Source organism: Mastomys coucha, unplaced genomic scaffold (assembly GCF_008632895.1).
Source record: "Mastomys coucha isolate ucsf_1 unplaced genomic scaffold, UCSF_Mcou_1 pScaffold20, whole genome shotgun sequence".
Taxonomy (NCBI): Eukaryota; Metazoa; Chordata; class Mammalia; order Rodentia; family Muridae; genus Mastomys; species Mastomys coucha.
Genome location: NW_022196903.1, coordinates 9,645,490 through 9,665,290, shown reverse-complemented (window position 1 = coordinate 9,665,290; position 19,801 = coordinate 9,645,490). Strand labels below are relative to the sequence as shown.

General features: G+C 37.3%; 1 protein-coding gene across 1 annotated transcript in view; it reads left to right on the top strand.

Moving 5' to 3' along the window:
• The window catches only part of Gpr85 (G protein-coupled receptor 85), a 43,614-nt gene that overhangs the window by 16,324 nt on the left and 7,489 nt on the right, over positions 1-19,801 (top strand). The gene's annotated exons all lie outside the window — the stretch shown is intronic.

Sequence of the window (19,801 nt, the reverse complement as noted above, 5' to 3'; positions counted from 1 at the left end):
GTTTTCTTTTCTGGATGTGATTTTAGTTTGTTTTCTTGGTTTTGAGTTTTCTTGTAGTAAGTTTCATTTTTGAGAAAGAATGTAAAGTTGAGTGGTAAGAGTGGAGGGACGTGAGGAGGGAAAGAGTATAATTAAAATATATTTATAATTAAAATATATTTATAATTAAAATATATTTATAATTAAAATATATTGGAATTTGAAAATTGTTTTTAAATAATGGAAAATATAATATTTTTTAAAAACAAATAAAAGTGGGTCATGGATATAGTTATTATACATCTAATTAATGGAGCCAGTTGGAGTCTAAACCGAGTAGGCAGAGTATCACAGGAAAAAAAGAGTAGGCTTTATTGATAATAAGACTGGATAGTGGGATTTCTTAATTTTATAATTATTTTTAAAAATGGAAAATTTAGAATTCTGGAAGTGTAAGCCTAATATTACAGATGAAATTTATCTTTACACAAGCCAGCCAGTCAAGGGATCTCTTGACACTAAAATAATTTTAAGCATCAAGAACAGGCTATTGATTTTTAAAATTTTATTAGTGTATTAATATTGAAATAATATCTTATTCAACTAGTTGAACTTACTGTGGTTGTTCTTGACAGAGAGACCACAAATTTTTAAAAAATCTATTTGTAACTTTGTGTGTATATGTGTGAGTGTCTGCCTATGTGTGTGTGTGTGTGTCCATGTGTCTGTGTGTGTGCATACCAGTCTATTTGTCTATCTGATTCTCTGTCTTTCTTTCTGTCTGTCACTGTCTTTCTGTCTCTCCCTGTGTAGTTGTCTCTCTATCTCTGTGTCTCTGTCTCTGTGTATGTCTCTGTATGTCTCTGTCACTCTGTGTCTGTCTGTGTCTGTGTCTGTCTGTCTGTCTGTCTGTCTGTCTGTCTGTCTGTCTCTCTCTCTCTCTCTCTCTCTCTCTCTCTCTCTCTCTCTCTCTCTCTGAGTGTGTGTGTGTATATGTGCCTGTCTGTGAGTATGTGCATATAGATGTGTGTATCAGCAGAGGCCAGAAGAGGGCACTGGATCCTCTGGAACAGGAATTACAAGTGGTTGTAAGCTATCTCATTCATGTGTATGCTGAGGATTGTACAAATGTCCTCTGCAAGAACAATACATCCTCTTAACAATTTGTCCAGCACCAAAGAGATTGCTTAATGTAAATCTCTTTCTATGTATTAACTCATACAAAATGTAAGTAAAACAGGCATATATACAATAGATACCAAAGTTTCATTATGTCCCGCACAAATGATACTAGACAAAACACAATATCTGAGTCATGTAGAACTTTTTTATGAATGTGGAAGTGCTTTGTTACATAGTTTATTAATCTGAAAAGTTGATTATCTCAACTCCAGAGAGAAATTTTGTTACTTAAAAAGCATTGCTACTATTAAGGTTCTCACCAACACTTTTAGATTTTAGCAATCAAAAACTTTACAAGCTTACAAGGAGTCAGCTCCCCTAGATTCATACCTGAAATGATTGCTTCCTAAATCAAGAAAGCAGATGTTTCATCCTACAAGGAAAAAAAAAAGAATTTTGGTATTTTAACTTTAGTAGATCAAGTGGGTCATGAAACTTCATTTCCTAGATAACAGACATATCTAGAGGGATGAAAACACTCATTCCTACACTGTAGTAAACAATTTCTAACAGACAGGATGGGTATGTAGGCTTCTGCAGCGATTCACTGAAGATGCTCTGCTGGATAGCTCCTTGGGGTACTGGCTGGTTTTGTGTCAACTTGACACAAGCTGGAATTATCACAGAGAAAGGAGCTTCGGTTGAGGAAATGCCTCCATGAGATCCAGCTGTAAGGCATTTTTTTCAATTACTGATCAAAGGTGTGAGGGTCCATTGTGGGTGGTGCCATCCCTGGGATGGTAGTCCTGGGTTCTATAAGAAAGCAAGCCAGGGGAAGCAAGCCAGTAAGTAACGTCCCTTCATGGCCTCTGCATCAGCTCCTGTATCCTGACCTACTTAAGTTCTAGTCCTGACTTCCTTTGGTGATGAACAGCAACATGGAAGTGTAAACTGAATAAACCTTTTCATTTCCAACTTGCTTCTTGGTCATGATGTTTCTGCAGGAATAGAAACCCTAAGGTATCAGTTATGCTCATGGTAGTCAAGCTGGAGCAGCATATTCCTGTGTTAAAGCTGTATGAGTTGGCATGTTCTCTATGAGTAGGGAGCAACTAAGTCGTTATGGGCATAGTTGATAATGGTCTTTAAATTGCAAGGAAAGGTGCCCAGAACTGAAGTCTGGATTGAGTTTCCTTTGTAACTTAGAAATATCTACCCTGAAGCCCCCCTTTCCATGGATACAGGCAGTGTTGGACAACCCTGAAAGAGGGACAGATGTGCAACTGGGCAAGTTCCTGAACTCTGTTTCATGGCATCACATTATGGGACTGGAAGGACTGGAAGAGATCTCATGGAGTTGCTCCTAGTTAATCTCTATGTTAGTTTTAATTTTTGAAACATAACTAACCAAGACTGACATGGCAGTGAAACAAAGCAGAAGACGTGCAGACACCTGATTGTTTTCTGTGCTTATCTTTTGGTCTTCATCCTAGAATTTACTTACCATCTTTTCATAAAATGGCTAAAGGCTGTTTAGCCTGGCCCCATCTGGCTGATGCTAAACACATCAAAGAGACTGGAACTATCTTCTGGGTGAGGAGATAGACTATTCTGAATGACTGTGGCAAACACAAGCATTTCTGCACCGATTTTGTTTCCATTACGCTCCTATTTTGCCAAAATTTATATTGCTTACACTTTGAACTTCTACAGGTACCTTTGAATTTTTAATGTGCATTCAGTTTTAGAGTTCAGATCCAATCATATTCATTTTCAAAGGAGACCAAGGAAAGTTCAATTTCCTCTTTCACATTCCTCCTCATCACAGACTTGAATCTGCTTGGTACTTTTTACTTGTTAGGGGCACATCTTAAAATCATAATTTCAAGACTAATTCTTTCAATAATGTCCTACTATTCAACCCTGGCTATTCTGATAACCACTGTTTAGTTCATGGTGTTCTTGAATTTGAGACAAGCCTCCCACTCTGGCCTTCTGATTGTTGGGATTACAAGGCTTGTCCACCTCAGTTGGCTATGCTATATTCTTGTAAGAAATTTAACTAGATACACAGATCACAGGTGCCTGCAAAGAAGAGATCATGGCCCCAAACCAAAGTTATCAACTCACAATGGCACAGGACCTCAATAACAAGGTCTCATAGCACCCAAAGTAATGGGAGAGAAAATAAAACAGAGAACATGATGCCTGTGGATAAAATGAATGGATGAATAAAGTAAACAGCTGTCTTAAGTCTATAGCACTAAAAAGGCTGTTCTGGGAGACAAAGCCATACTAGGGACGAGTTCATAGGAAAGAGCAGTGTGAAAGGCTCTGAGGAGAATAGACCTAATCGTGTCTAAGCTTATGCATCTGATGAATATTCCTATGCAATAATATCAGAGCAGATTGAATTCTTATTATAGCACATCACATTGTTTCAGGAAAATAAAAGAACTGCAAAGTCATTGGTTAGAGTGAAACGTCAAGGGAGCTAGAAAGATTTTGGGCCATTCTGAAAGACTCCTCCAGAAATATTTGTATCACCAATCCTCAGGCATTACCAATGGATACAAGTCACTTCAGTTTGCTTAGAGGGAACTTCAAGAAGAATTTAGACTGCTAATAGGCATTCTAATATCCAGCACATGCTCATACTTTATGTTTTCACTTTTAAATAGACTATAATGACACATCTTAAAAGATGTCTTTTTATATATCATAGTATTTTACCTGTGGTGCTGTTAACCTTAAGTGAGCCAGCAAATGATACCTAATCTTTATCTGCCTCAATTTTAATATTAAAGCAAAGGTCTCCAAAAAATCTCACAATAGATTGATACACATTTCAGTTAAAACTCTCTTTTGTTTCCTGTCTTGTCTTTCTTTGTTTCTTTTTTTTCTTTGTTTCTTTTTTTCAGGATCTTGCTGTAATTCACACTCTCCTTGAACTAATAATCTTCCTGCCTCAGCATTCTTAAGTGCTTGTAGATAAACCTACATGAGGCCACAGAGTTTCAATTTGCATTTTTAATCTAGGACTATCAAGGTAAAATTGTCACTTCTATTTATAACTATTTCTTTTAAGTAAACTAAAGAAAGATGAGCTCATGATCAAAATATACTCTGCTTTCATAAGTGATACCCAATGGCCTGAAAGACATGGTGGAGATTTTCAATGCATATTAGGAATCTATCTTGCACAGCAAGTCCTCAATTTGTGGAAAGGAACTTGTAACAGAGGTTAAACACGAAGAGACACATGTGCATATGTGCTAAAATCATGCATCCACATTTTTAATGTGGAAAGAAAGACTGTGAATTATATCATGTTGCTATTTTTAGTAAGATAGGAGAATGACTGAAGCATCTCATTAGAGTTCATAAAACAGTGATGTATTTGGATTCCGTTCTTGTGGTGGCATGAACAAAGGAAGTTACTTATTATTTTACTCATGTTTATACCAAACAATGGTAAAATCCAATAATGTGCATTAAATATCAAGAAAATTCTACAAAATACTTAAAGGTCACAGTCCCATATCTGGGTTCCAGCAAAGCATTCTCAGTGCACAGTCCAGCCCATCAGACAGCACCATTGCAATGAAGGAGCCAGCTTGCAAGAGACAAGAGTTAGCTATGACTCAATTGACAAAGAGCAGAGGCCCACTTACACTTAAATGCTTGAAGAGCCACCAAAGTCTTCCCACACATATTTTATCTCCTCTTAATGAGGCTGAAATTTCTGCTGTACCAGAAGGGTCACCATTGGGAGAAACAGTTAAATTGTGAGCTTGCCATATTAGAAATTTAATGCTTAGAAACCAATTTAAGGAATGTGAAAAGTTGTTTCAGATGGGGTTCCTTCTCTCTATGCTATTGTTTAGGTCCCCAAACTTTTACTATAATTCAAAAACATAAATCTACTGCCCTTTCTACAATATGAATTGCAGTACAGATCACAAACAATGACAATACCAATATATCTAAAACTTGCACCTTTTTTATAATCTTATGCAAATCTTATAAGCTTCAGGAAATCAACGTGAATCTACCTGTTCCAGGTCAAATGGACTCGTGCTAACCAACAGTCAACCTTTTCCCACCTGTCTATCCCTGGTGCTGGGCTTTCTCCCCCTTTCTCTGTCTCTCTCTGCCTTTCCCTGATCTTGCAAGACTCCCCTCCCCCAAATACCTAGACCACAGGCTTTAAGTTTCAAATGTATGCCCAAGATAAAAGCCTCTCCCTGCTCTCCTTACCTTTACCTACTGTCCCAGCAGATATCAAATCAACTACAGACTGTTGCAACAATTCCAGATGTTCCCTTGGAATCTGCATCCTAGACAGCTGCAAAATGGCTAGCCCCACACTGTCTAGGCTCACAAGCTACTCTGATGCTCCCTGCACTTCCCAGCTCCAGATGGTCCCACAGAGCCTGGATATGGACTGACACAGCCTCCTCTTTCCAGGCATGATTAACATTCCAGTCTTTCAACCTAGGCCATCTCCATTCAGAGTACAGGAGTATGGTTAATGCAGTACTATTCACTGATGCATTCTCGGTTGACATCTTTTAGGATAACATGTCCCGCCTTTATAGATCTGAGCTCGCCAGTTCTTCCCAAGCTTCCTTATCTTCCCAAGTTGTCTGGATACTGCTCCATTATACCTTTCTGTTACCATCTCTGATCCTAGCCTCCTGTTCACAGTCAGGAGTTACAATGAGGAAGGACACTTTCCACTGAATAAAAGAAGCAAGCACTGTGACCCAAGCACTTTTCTCTTTTTCTATTGCTCCCTCTTCCATACTGTGAAGAGTATGTAGCACACAATAAATATTGAATACAGGACCCTCCTCTGATTTTGCCTTTCACGCTTTTTGCTTGCCTTTCAGTTGACCTCTCCATGATATCACCAAATTCCTGTCCTGAGACACCTTAGTACATTTTGAGCATTACTGTCAAACAGTCAGAATTGTCCACTAGGAGCTAGAATGCTCCTTTTCTGATTAAAATTTAAGTTCCAACACCTAGTACAATGCCTGGCACAACATCAGTATGTATTTATTGCACAAATTCATAAAGTGATCCATGCAGGACATTGCCCATTTCCTCCATGTGTCTGGCTAGAGACATCTCATTGTTTGCCCAAATCACTGCGAAATCCTTCTAACTGGATGGACTGCGTCCAGTATTGCCCTCCTTCCTCATCATTGTATGGGCTCCTGCCAACATCAGCCTTATAAAACCAAACTTGACAATGTCTCTGCCCTGTTTAAAATCGCTTCTCTGTTGTAGCTTACACCTGGTCCCTTTTTGCTGGATGTTTCCTCTCCAACCACACATAGAGTTGCCTGCTACCATGATCAAATTATGACCTTTCTTGCCAGTGTTTGCACTCCCTTTGGACTGGAATACTGATTTTTCCTCTAGGCCTCTCTCTTGGTTAAGACATTGCTCTTGAAATGGTCAGGTGTGAATCAGATACACAGCCTGCATTTTTCTTCTGTCAAAGAAATTGTCACCACATAATATTTTAATTGTCCATTTATTTTGCCCTCCTTTATTCTAAACTTTAATATTTATGCAGACATAGATTGCTGATTCACAAATGATATCCATGAAGACTACCGCAATGCCCAGCACCTAATAAGTCCTTGCAAGATACAGGAAGTATGGATAATATCCTCTAACTTTTTCCTATCTTTCCCAAATAGTTCATTTTTTTTTAATGTTCAACAGCACAAGAACATAGACCTGAAACAAAGAAAATATAACTTTAGGGGACTGTTAGGGTAAAAAACAAACCATTCTAGGTTGAAGCTAGAATGAATTATGTATAACTGAGAAAGACAAGCCAGTAGCCACAGCAAGACAAGGGTCAGTGGAAGTTGTTGAGCAGGATTCTGCCGACGCAACCCTGCCTGTCCATTCTGAGAGGAAGTCCAACACATGGAGGTCAAAGTAAGGATACACATAGCTATTAATAGATATTTGTGGCACGCATGAATAAGTAAGTAGGTGAACGAATGAATGTAGATTCCTTCCAGCTCCCTGGATAATGCACTCAGTTCCTGGGAGGTTCATGAGACAGGAGCAAAGTCCCCTGGAAGAAAACAAACACAGCACTGAGGAAACAGAAGGAGGAATATAATGTAATGTGGACTTATTCATTGAATCTTTTCCTAGATTATGACCTAGAGTTACTGCTGAGCTATGATTTTACTAAGTCCTCTGCAAGAATAGGTGCTATTACAGATGAGAAAATTAAATCTCTGAAGGAAAATGGCTTCCCAGTGATGATTCCTACCAGACTCAAATATCTGTCTTCCTGCCTTGAGAACCCAAGCTCTTGCTTCTATACACCTCAGTTTCCCAATGTAATCTATGTGTACTATAGCTTGCTCTCTGTCAGGGTCTTTGCATGAATGATCTACCTAGGCCTCTCTCTGACACTCAGAAATAGAATCCTTAGAAAGAAAAAGTATTTTGTCTAGTGTCAAATAGAAAACAAGAATTAAGGCTGAATTTTTAACCTAAATCTTCCTGTTTCCAAAAATTCTTACCCTTTGTTGCTGATCCTGCTTTGTAAAACTTACCTTCATCAGAAGAGAGGTACAGAAATAGAGCGACGTGACCAAAAGGTGTAATTTGACACAGTCCCCCCCATATACTAAGCAAGAGAAAAGATGAAGTATTTTTTATGGCCCTTTTTGTCCATGGCTAATCTTATTAGAACCTCATTGTGCTAGGAATGATGGATAGGAAGACAGGAAGGAAGGACAGGTGTAGGCAAACTGGATTTAACCTGTCCAGAGATTGACATGGTTCCAGCTATGCATAACTGATAACAAAACAAGTTAAATCACAAACTGAGGATGAAGGACTCCTGATACAAATAATGAGATTGAGAGAGAGAAGGAAGGTGGAAAAAACAATGCAAAATCATCTTGACTACTCATGTCAATCAACTTTTCACAGGTATGAACAAATCCCAGAGCTAAACATTTTGAAGAAGGAATAATTATCATGACTCACAACTTCAGAGATTGGTTTCCATGCTGTCTTGTTCTGTGTTTCCTGGGATCTCATGAGGCAAACCACCACATCAAGGAATACCTGGCAGTGCAAATCTGTGAACCCTGCTGCTGCCTGGAAGAAGAGAAGACAGAAATATGCATGTAACAGATTACATTTCCCAAAGGCATAGCCCATAGACCCACTTTCTGGAGACAGGAGGACATAGGTTCAAAATTCAGCTTCAGTTCTTAGTTCATGTGTGATAGCAGGCAAAACATTTTTTCTTCCAGCATTTATTTTTTTAACTACTTAATTTCTATATCTCCCAATAATGAAGCATTGTGATGGAAGATCTCATGATCTAATAAGTTCTTCTATGCTTCATATATGAACATTCCTACATTAGGGACCAACCCTTTAACACAGGAGACACTGAGGGATATTAAAGAACAAAACCATAACATGTCTTAGTTTGTTCAGCAAAACCTCTAGCTATAAACCAAGGTAGATTTTCATACCTGCATGAGCGTTCTTTTCTGTTCACCTTATATCCTCTAACTTGGTCTTTCTGCTACATTATCATAAGGGAGGATTTTCATTGCTGTATTAAATGACAGACTTTCTTTTCACTTAAAATGGACATAGCCATAAGCCACACAACTAGGAAATAGATTAAGAAAATGCTTTTCTGACTACAGAAAAATATGGAATAATCTAGAAGAGATTAATGTGTTGTGATTGTGACAAGCTCTTTCTCAGCATGATTTAATTGTTTTCTTCAATGTTTGTAATGCAATCAGATTATATTAAAAATAATAATGACTTAATTAGAAGATTTAATTTAGGCTGAAAATATTTTTTTTATTTCTGATATACTAACTGCCAAAGGGGGCAGGGATCAACCTGGAAATACTAATAGAGGATCTTATAATGTTCAGCCTCAATTCAACAGTACCAACAGCTGGACAGTGAGAAGGCTCCATGAGAAATGAATTTGATGGCTTGAGTTGGATCTACAGAAATCATGATAGAAGGAGAGAATCAATCCCATAAAGTAATCCTCTAATGGTTACACGTGTCTGGCAAGTATTCTCCTATATACAAACACACACATACATGCACACAGTAATAATAATAATAATATCATAATAAATTTTTAAATGTTAAAATTACCTTTGGATAAAAGTACCAGCAGACAGTGAATTGCTTTGCTTGCTTCACAAATAATTATGGAGGAAATAAGTCAACAAGATATTTGGATTTGTTTGTTTGTTTGTTTTAGGAGAGAAAGCATTTATTTCAGCGCATAGCTTCAGGATATACAGTCCATAACTCTGGGGTAGTCAAAGAAACAGGAACTTGAAGCAGTTGGTCATATCCTATCTACATTCAAGAGTAGACAGAACTAAGTGCAGGCATTCAGAGTACTCAGCTCATTTTCTACTAGTATACAGTCCAGAAATTTCTGACTAAAGAATGTTGCTGCCCATAGTGGGACAAATCTTCCCATTATTATATTAGTTAATGTAATTTTCCGTAGATATATTCACTGGACAACCTGATCTAGATGATGTTTCATTCAGATTCTCTTCCCAGGTGATGCTAAACTTTATCAAGTTGACAGATAAAAGTGACTGTCACTATCTGAATAGATGTTGTTTCTTTCTTGTTGCTTGATGGTTCTTACAAGCTTATAGTGCATTTTGAACAATCTACCCCACATCCCCTGCTTCTAATTCTTCACCTATCACTTCCCATCACTTTTCCCTCCAAGCTTTATATATTTTCTTCATTCTTTTAAAACTTACTGTGTACAATTAGAGTTCCAAGACAGGATAGTCTTATTTTTCTTTTAATTAAGATTTTTAGCAACACAGTGTAATAGTGACAGTGACAGATTCAAAGTGAAGAACCAAAGAGTAAGATTTGGGACTTGGAAGTGCTTGGCTAGCATGATGAACCAGTGTGGTTACACAGGCCTATATTCACAGAACTCAAAAGGTGGAAGCAAGAAAATCAGAAGTTCAATATCATTCTTAGCTATATAGTGAGTTAGAGGCCAGCCAGGCCACATAAGACCCTGTCTCAAGCAACAAAGAAAAAAATAAATAAAATACATAGACTTAGATATGAGTTGGATTGAAGTTATAACTATAAATAGCCACATGATCAGTAGTAACTCTCTCTACCTGTAAAAAATATTATATTAGGAGAAAGGATTGCTAATGTCCCCTTCAGTTCTGAAATGTGATAGTAAGTGAATTAAACATTAATAGTTATGCAAACATTTTAACAACTCTTATACACAAAGCATCTGAGTACTGAAATCTTGATATTTAACATTGCTGAGCCTCAGTTACAGTGGTGATTTTGATCTCAGGAATCTCAGTGAGGAAAATCTTTTGTTCCTTCCATTCCTAGCCCTTATTTTATTTCAAAACAGGACAAAATGCTGGAGAGGAAATGCAAGTCAAAAATCCCTACAACACCTGACACTATGCGTGTAGCACCTGCTTCTCTATTCTGCTCATTAAAATAAAAACCAACATCTCCCTTGTCCATCTGGCACCACTCAAAGGTTGCCAACCTGGCATCATTCACGGGCACTAAATTCACTGAGTCTTATCTAAAACAAATTTCATACTTTCTGGTCATAAGCTCAGCATGAATGAAGTCAGCAGATTTTGACGTAACTAGGTAGTGACACTTGATTCCAATAAGCAAGCTTTGAATCCTGCATAGATAATTTTTTAATACACTCTAACACAAGTTACAAAATAACAGTGTAAATTTTTGGACAATGGTAAAATAGTCCTACCAGGATTCAGAGTTTATTTTGAGTGGCCAATAACTTGAAACAATGTAATAGTAAACAATTATCAAAAAAATAAAGCTTCAAAGACAGAACAAGAATTTAGTATTCAATTGGATGCATAAAAATAAATCAGAGACTCACAAATATGTACGATTATAGCTAATTACCCTTTAAGAAATATATGTAAAAACTGAACAGAGCTAGGTACATGGCCTTGAAAAGCTTCATAATTATAGAGACAATCAGGAAACAGAAACACTACATATTCATTCTAATAAAAATAGTTCAAATGAGCATATAATACCAACTTAGTTAAGTGATGACATTTTTCTGGAACTATTACAACACAAACATGAAAGTCTCTGTTCATTACTAAGCCATTATCAAATTTCCAATTTGAATCTTTCCAATAATATTTTTCTAAAAACGAACAGAAAAAACTCCCTAAATCTCTTGATGTGCCATAAAAAATTTATAACATAAAAGCTAAACAGTTAGTCAACTGGTTAAAATAAATTCTTAGCCTTTGCTGTATCTTTTTCTGGTACATGGATGGTTTCACTTAGGGATGAATAGTTAGGCAAAAATCATAGAAGTGTTTCATATTTCTTGGACAAGAGCATGATATTTTAATGGCATTTTCTATTGGTCCATTTTAATTATGTAAATAAATGCCAAAGGTACCCTCTTACAAGGTATTTTCATTACATTGTTCTGTTCTTCCAGAAGGTTCATTTTGCTATGTCTGAGTTCTTTAAGCACTTCATGCAGCTGAATCATGTGGGTGATGAGAAGAAGGTATAAACAGCAGGAACTCTAGGAAAGTTAGATTTGGAGAGGATACAACCGAAATCCAGTTGTATGAGATATTTGATCAGGCAGCCTCAGGAGGGTGAGAATAGTCTTTGGATTATGGTGTCAGCATAATTTCACTTATAGACAGTTCAAGCTTCTAACGGCATCAATACTCTTAACCCTTTGCAAGGTTGAATCTGTCATCCAACAGTTTACCCCTTTAAATGCAATGCTTTTCTCCTGGACTCTTATCCACAGCCTTAGTTTGTCTTCACTTCCAAATCTACCTCAAATGTGTTGATATTCATTCCACCTAGAACAGTCTTCCTCAAAACTGGCTGCACGACTAGGGGGAACAGCTGGAAAGATGGCCCAGTCCCTAAGTGCAGTTGATGCTCTTTTGGAGAACCTAGCTTCAGTTCCCAACATCCATATCTGAGGGCACACATACACCCCTCCCCTGCACACACACACACACACACACACACACATACACACACACACCAATAAGAGGTACTTGGAGAACATAGGAAGGCTTTTGCAAGTCACAGTGAAATAGATGGATAGAGGCTAAGGAGGTGAAGCAGCAAGGCATAGTATGTGTAGATAAAAATGAAAATTAATGGTAAATTCTATGATAAAGAAAAGGGAGAGAGAGATGCTGTGTGTCACGGGCAGGAGGAACATTGTTCCAACCAAGCAATTGTGATGTTCATAACTTTCTTTTTTAATAAGTATTTGTAGTCCTGCCTAATCTTAGTGGACCAACTCAGGCACTGAAAGTGGCATGGCAGACAAATTGAGTGGTCTATTGAGCAGTAGAACGGTAGAGTCTCTAAGTTCCAGTGTCATGGTACTAGTGAGATAACTCCTCCAGAGGACTGTGGAGAACTAGTCCCATGCTTTTACCTGGCTTCTGAGGATTTATAGGCATCCTTGGCATGTCTTGATCTATAAACAAATTGCTTTGTCTTTACCTTCGTCTTCATAGGGTATTTTCTGGGGAGTGGGTGTCAGTGTGATTATGTCTGTGTGTATATGCACATTCCTCTGTGTCCCTGTTTCAAATATATTCATTTTATCAGGATACAAGTCATATCAGCAACCCACTGTACTCTATCATGATCTCCTTTGACTATGTCCATAAAAACTGTTTCTTCAAACAAGGCTGCATTTTGATATACTGAGGAGGAACAACATAAAATGCAGCCCATAACAGTGATTCAGCAAAACATGGTCGAATTAAAGTTGACTGGGGCAGTGTCCCTAAGCAGTATGTTGGGTCATGATGTCCTCTCAGTTTCAAGCATAGGCATAAAGCAGATGAAAGTGAGCAACTGTATATGCAGCCTCATTCCATCAAATCTTTTGATTTTGTTCATTTTGTCTGGAGGCAGAGTCGTAAATTATATATGGTATATATAAACTACTTATAGTTTATGTATATAAACTAAATACATATATAACTATATATAGCTTATGTATATATAACTAACTATATATACCTTATTTATATATACTATATATAGCCATTACAATATATATGTATACATAAACTTAACCATATGCCCACCATTCCCACACAGGATAAGAAATAGGAAACATGCAAATGGTGGTAACTTTGCAGTAACAATAATCCACATGACAAACATTGCCACTCCATTCTATTCTGGTGATAACTTACCGTGCAGTGCTGAAAAAGAGTAAACCTCAGGAAGAGTTCAATATCCAGTTGACGGACCACAACTAAGGCATGTCAAGATCAAGAAATTATTTAAAGATGTTACTCAAAGATAGGACAAATGGTAATCTCAGGAGGCCAGCACTCGGTTCTAAAGAAGCTTTATTCTAAGAATGGCTTAGAAAAGCTGACAACATTTAAAAAAAAATGTCAGTATTGTTAGGAAAATACTCACCTTTATAGTTTTGATCTGTTATGGGAATTTCCCTAAGTAATAATTAAAAATTTAATGAAGAGTAGAGTTGTTCTATAGCATTCCAAACAAACAACAACAGGACTAGAGAGGAAGTCGTACATAAGGAGCCATGTCCTCTGAAGCTATTGTTGCAAGGATCGTAAATATTACTACTCTTTTCTTATTTCTGCAGTAACTCAAAAGATACCTGCAATAAAAAAAGATAAAGAATTTATATGATATGATAAAATTTTCATTCATAATGTATATTCTTTTTAATTGTCAAATTATATAAGATAGCTTACAATAAAATAGATTAATATCTCACAAATCATTAAATATGAAAACAGAGATTATCAGCCTGAGAAGGAAAAATGTATTTGCAAAACTGAGATTAAAAATAAGGTAAGTGCTGAAAACAGAACACAATTTGGGAAGTCTGTCAACATTGTAAAAAAAAATGGGAATGTAATTCTTTATTTAGCTCTCCTTGTTAAAAACTCCATGCCCCACTGGGGAAAATCTTCTCTCTTATAGCTTTTAGGAGGCATTTCTCCATGCTTTCTTTTTCTAATTTTTATTAGATATTTTCTTTACTTACATTTCAAATGTAATCCCCTTTCCCAGTACCACCTTCTGCCCACCCCCCGGGACACCCTATCCCATTCCCCCTACCCCAATCCACTCACTCCCGCTTTCCTGTCCTGGCATTCCCATACACTGGGGTAATTGAACCTTCACAGGACCAAGGGCTTCTCCTCCCATTGATGCCCGACAAAGCCATCCTCTGCTACATATGCAGCTGGAGCCAAGGGTCTCTCCATGTGTATTCTTTGGTTGGTGGTTTAATCTCTGGGAGCTCTGGATGGGTCTGGTTGGTTGATATTGTTGTTCCTCCTATGGGGTTGCAAACCCCTTCAGCTCCTTCAGTCCTTTCTCTAACTTCTCCAATGGAGCCCCATGTTCAGTTCAATGCTGCAAGCATCCACTTCTTTATTTGTCAGGCTCTGACAGAGCATCTCAGGAGACAGCTATATCAGGCTCCTGTCAGCAAGCACTTCTTGGCATCCACAATAGTGTCTGGGTTTGTTGACTGTTTATGGAATGGATCCCCAGGTGGGGCAGTTTCTGAATGGCCTTTCCTTCAGTCACTACTCCACACTTTGTCTCTGTAACTCCTCCCATGGATATTTTGTTCCCCCTTCTAAGAAGGAATGAAGTATTCACACTTTGGTCTTCCTTCTCCTTGAGCTTCATGTGGTTTGTGAATTGTATCTTGGGTGTTCTGAGATTCTGGGCTAATATCCACTTATCAATGAGTGCATATCAAGTGTGTTCTTTTGTGATTGGGTTACCTCACTCAGGAAGATATTTTCTAGTTCCATCCATTTGCTTAAGAATTTCATAAATTCATTGTTTTTAATAGCTGAGAAGTACTCCATTGTATAAACGTACCACATTTTCTCTATCCATTCCTCTGTTGAGGGACATCTGAGTTGTTTCCAGCTTCTGGCTATTAAAAATAAGGCTGCTATGAACATAGTGGAGCATGTGTCTTTATTACATGTTGTAGTATCTTCTGGGTCTATGCCCAGGAGTGGTATATAGCTGGGTCCTCAGTACTATGTCCAATTTTCTGAGGACCTGCCAAACTGATTTCCACAGTGGTTGTACCAGCTTGCATCCAAGAAGCATTTCTTTTTCTTTGCATTCTCGCCAGCATCTGCTGTCACTTGGGTTTTTCAACCTTAGCCATTCTGACTGATGTAAGGTGGAATCTCAGGGTTGTTTTGATTTGCATCTATTGGGTTTGTTGAAAGAAGGTTAGTTCTTGCTTTTCTAGGGCATAGTTTCTTTCCTTGTGTTGGTGTTTCCTATCTATTATCCTGTGAAGGGCTGGATTTGTGGAAAGATATTGTGTAAATTTGGTTTTTTCATGGAATACCTTGCTTTCTCCATCTATGATAACTGAGAGTTTTGCTGGGTATAATAGCCTGGGCTGGCATTTGTGTTCTTGTAGGGTCTGTATGACATCTGCCCAGGATCTTCTGGCTTTCATAGTCTCTGGCAAGAAGTCTGGTGTAATTATGATAGACCTGCCTTTATATGTTACTTGGCTTTTTTCCCTTACTGCTTTTAATATTCTTTCTTTGTTTTGTACATTTGGTGTTTTGATTATTATGTGATGGGAGGAATTCCTTTTCTGGTCCAAACTATTTGAAGTTCTGTAGGCTTCTTTTATGTTCATGGGCATCTCTTTCTTTAGGCTGGGAAGTTTTCTTCTATAATTTTGTTGAAGATATTTACTGGCCCTTTAAGTTGGAAATCTTAACTCTCTTCTATACCTATAATCCTTAGGTTTTGTTTTCTCATTCAGAGATGTACAGCTCTGGGGTGCAGAGACCAGAAAGGGTTCTGTCCCCAGCTGATCCTTGGTTCCTGTGTCCTGATGGATCTGTGAGGGTTCTACTTGGGCCAGGAATTTGAAGAGAAGTGGTGGTCTTACTGTGCTCACAGGAGTGTAGGCATTCCTAAGGGACCAGTTTTCTCCTGGCAGTATTTGTATATGCAGCTCTGTGGAACAGGATCAGCTGTGGGTGCAGAAGGAGACCACAAGACTCCTGTCCCAGGCTGCCCCTCCATTCCTGTGTCCTGAGGGTTCCAGGCAGGTTATTTTGAGCAGCAGTGGTGATCCTACCTGCATTCACAGGCCTGTCTACACTCTTGGAAGGCTCATTCCCTACTGGTGCTATTTGAGTATGGAGCTCTGTGGCAGAGGATCTTCTATGGCTCTCCATGCTTTTCTTAAATAAGAGGAATATCAAGAATAACAAAATGGTCTTTTGAAAGTGATTTTGAAACCACAAACATGATTTTTACTGTTTTCAAGTTTATTGCATATAAACTAAATATTAAAGTGTAATTTGCTTAAAGCATTTCTAAGAGCAGATTACCCAACTCAGTCCAAACGTTTTTTTAATAGTCTAGGTTACTACAAGAGATAAAACTAAAAGAACATGGAAACTGGCATTCAAATTTTTTTCAATCAAAGGAAGATGTTTGATTGTACTGAGAACTAGAAATGGGAAACATTGAAACACAGCCACTTTGAAGGAAGAATGTGCAGATCCCAGCTCCATCTTTTGGAGGATACAGAGGTGCTTGTGCTCACAGATAAGCACTAGGGCACTCAGGAACCTTAAACACATAGGGTTGTCCCCTCATAGGGAGGGATGTATAATATGTTTTCAGCCTGGGAGGCTGGAAAATGACATGATTAATAGCCTGGTGACCTTTGCACTATCTGTGTCTTAGACTGCACCAGATGCTTCCTCAGACACTTATTGTGAGTTTGCCAATCTATAAAACCTATCTTTTTGGAAAGTGTCACATTCAGTCAATCTATAGAACTCATTTTTATGGAAGTTGTCACTTGTACTTTACAGAGAGTTTCAATATAAGTCTTAAGCTTTGTTTTACACTTTATTTTAGTTACTGTCAGCAAATTTTTCAATAAAATCTGCTGTTTAAATATGCCTAAAATAAACTATTAGAGATCAAACTCTCGAAATGTTGAACCAAACTTCCTGTCTCTCATAGATAGCTACTCTTCTGGCTGCGATGGTTGCAAAGACACCCCCCACTCCACCCCATGCATGAACCAGCACATACTGTCTCTGCTTCATTCCACCAACCTTGACTCTCCTCAGTTCTAAAGGTCAGGTGGATCTCCAAAATCACTGCCCCAGTAATGTTGGTTAAATTATCCTGTTACTATGTCTAAAAAAGAGTTCATACCAGCTATCCTTAGGCAAATTCTGAGTATGATGTCATCCTTTAATTTTAAGTTCCTTGACAAAGAAGCTTACATGCACAGGGGTGTAAACTTTCATTTGCGGCAGGGAGTAAAAAAGTAGGGTGTTCACTGCTTAGAAGTTATTTTGAAAAGGATGCCAAAGGTAATCTGGGGAATCCCCCAAGAAGAACAAAATAAATAAAAGCACTGTCCTTGTTAAAAGTCATGGGTCTGAGCTCAAATTTCATTTTCATTCTTGTCTTCAAAAAAAATAGAAATTAAACTTTTTCTCATTTTTAAAATGTGTTTTAAAAGATTGATTGATTGATTCTTTATTTTATTATGTATATGAGTGTTCTATCTGCATGTATACCTACTTGCCAGATAAAGGGCATCAGATCACATTATAGATGGTTGTGAGCCACTATGTGGTTACTATGTGTAACAGTTGAGCTAGCTCTCCAGCTTGCTTTCAGAGAACACAAAATTGTGAGTAATGTGTAAATTCAATTCTCAGAGAAAAATAATAGATAAATATGTTTTCTCTAGACTGTGATGATGCATGCACATAAACAAAACATTCCCCAGAAATCTGTCATCTTATATGTCATATTATCAATTATTTTTCAATTTTATGAAATACCTTGCGACAGTATCATGTTCATGGTTCCATTTTTATGGCCGTATAGTAACCATATGGTTGAAACAATTTGCCAATATCTAAGAGATGGTGAAAAAATTATCTATGTAGTTCAAACATCATCAAGACTTTGGCTAATGAATATTGTTAGAGATACACTTGTCTTTCTTTCATGGTTCTCTTTAAGGAAATGAAATCTCCAAGTGAAATAGCAAGCTATTGATACCCATAAGCAATTTTCTCTTGAAAAGTATAGAAATTACAAGTAGCAGAGCCAATTCCCCCTAAGCAGAAAACCTAGGATTTGGAGTTTAATCTACTGAATATGCTGTTGAAACCAGCTTGTAAGGAAGGATGAATTGGGTAGAAGCAGCAATGAATCTCCAGTATGGCCCAGAAGTGATAGTTAGCTTACTTCCAGGGATTCAACGGCTAGAATGACTCTTAGTTATGCTGATATGTCTGAGTGCTTTTACCACCACATTAGCCGGCCATTATATGTAGACCACACAAGGAACAGATGTAGGCTCAGATAAAGGCTTTCTTCTACTGTATTTACGGATGAATGTCTGTAGCTGGGACAGTCCCAGTACCTGGATTACTAAGCATCCATTAACAGAGGGCATAGGCCACATATCACAGTGCCCCCTACACTAGTGTCACCAGTACTTCATGAGCATGCCTAGCTTCCCTTATTTTGACATCTCCATGTGTCATTAGTTATTTCAGTTCTGCAACTTAAAAAGTGAATAATGTGTCTTCTTTCTTGGTAATTTGCATCTTTTAATAAATTGCCTATTCATGATATTGACCTATTTTCTATTACAGTGATTTGCCAGGGGAAATGTTGGTCTAGCTATTTTTTGAGAGCTATTTTTAGAGTAAGATAAAAGACTTCTTATAAACCATGCAAATGTACTTAGTCTGAAATATTTTCTTTCACATTCTTTATGACATGTGGCAACAGTGACTTAGTTCATATGCTCAGAACTTTTCATCTTTTTCTTTATAGTATCTGGCTTTAAAATCAGAGGAAACATGCTTAAAACAATGAACTTCAATCCCATACTGATAAGATATGATAAGAAAGTATGCATACTGATCTGTGTTTTCCCAGTATCTTGATTATAAAGTTTAATTTATTACAAATTATTATTTACAAAGTAAATTCTAGGTATAGCTAAGATAGGATGATAACATCTCACCAAATAATCAATATTCCAACACCATGTATTGAATTTTTTATTTTCTCCTATGTTTTAGAGCTCAAGCTTTATTGGATCATAAATTCTTATTTTACTAATGCTGAAAGGAATTTAATTCATTTTTAGGGTATCTGTTGAAAAATAATACATGTGCAACTTTTTTTCTGGTATATCACACTGCATATTCAAAAAATGTTTTTTCTTAAAAAGAATGGTTTTACACAAAATAATTAAATTAAATATTAAACATAAAGATAATTTCCAGTTTTGAGTGATGATATTTAATTATGTCCTGGGACTGCATTGCCTACAGCATGCTAATATTTTTTAGAACCCTTCTACACCACTTAGGCACATTCTGTTGAAATAGCTAAGATGATTCTCTCTATTACTCCAAACCCAGGGGATTTAATCCTATTAAAAGTAATTCACATTAGCATCATTAAGAGGATAATCCTATTTGGCCTACATACAGTATATTCTCTCTTTCTCTCTCTCTCTCTCTCTCTCTCT